Source organism: Hipposideros armiger, unplaced genomic scaffold, assembly GCF_001890085.2.
Source record: "Hipposideros armiger isolate ML-2016 unplaced genomic scaffold, ASM189008v1 scaffold_253, whole genome shotgun sequence".
NCBI lineage: Eukaryota > Metazoa > Chordata > Mammalia > Chiroptera > Hipposideridae > Hipposideros > Hipposideros armiger.
The window spans coordinates 2,244,023-2,244,847 of record NW_017731603.1 but is presented as its reverse complement, the minus strand read 5'-3'; positions in this window follow the sequence as shown (position 1 = coordinate 2,244,847).

Sequence of the window (825 nt, the reverse complement as noted above, 5' to 3'; positions counted from 1 at the left end):
TGGAATAGAGGAAATAGGCAACAGGAATCACAGTTGCAGCTGTAGGTCCCGTGCCCCCATCCCGCTCAGCCTCAAGGCCTGGGGGACTCCTGCCCCCTCCCCCCACAGGGCTCTCCCACTTGTCTGGACCAGGAGAAGCCTCCACTTTGGAAATTACACGGGGTGGGAATGTCCAATATGCATTCTGCTGCCAGCTTCATGATTAGCAGCAAATGCTCACAAAGGCAGCAACAAGACTGGACTTGACATTACGCGACCTTACACATACAAAGTAAGACCTATGACGTCCCGTGTTAACAAGAGTCCTACAACAGGAGACATGACACTGCTGTGCCCGGCCATGCCACACCAGGGGCAGGCAACAGATCCATGCGAGGCTAATGGCACCCGGAGGCCCTGGAAGGCCAACTCTTTCACTCCCACAATTAGAAAGAACCAACTGGATGCATATTTTCACATTTCTGGGAGGACAGTCAAATGAAGGTATTGAAAAGGGAGGAAACCATTTTTAAAAGAACCAAGAGCGCCTCCTTCCCTGTACCGAGTGGAAACCAGGCTGAACAAGGTGGCAGCAAGGGCTGGCTGTAGCCTAGGCTAGCCGCTAAACACAATGGCCACACAATTATACTTTTAAAGTTTACTGTCCCCAAACTCCACACTCCACCAGGAATTTGAGCAGTGTGTGTAGTTCTCAGTGTATAGTTACATTAGGCCAAGTTAGAAGACGCTTTCATGATTTTCCACCAACACCATCAACTTTCACATAAACATCCATTTTCCATGAGTTACAATAGAGTGGACACCATCATCGCCAGTCAATTATAT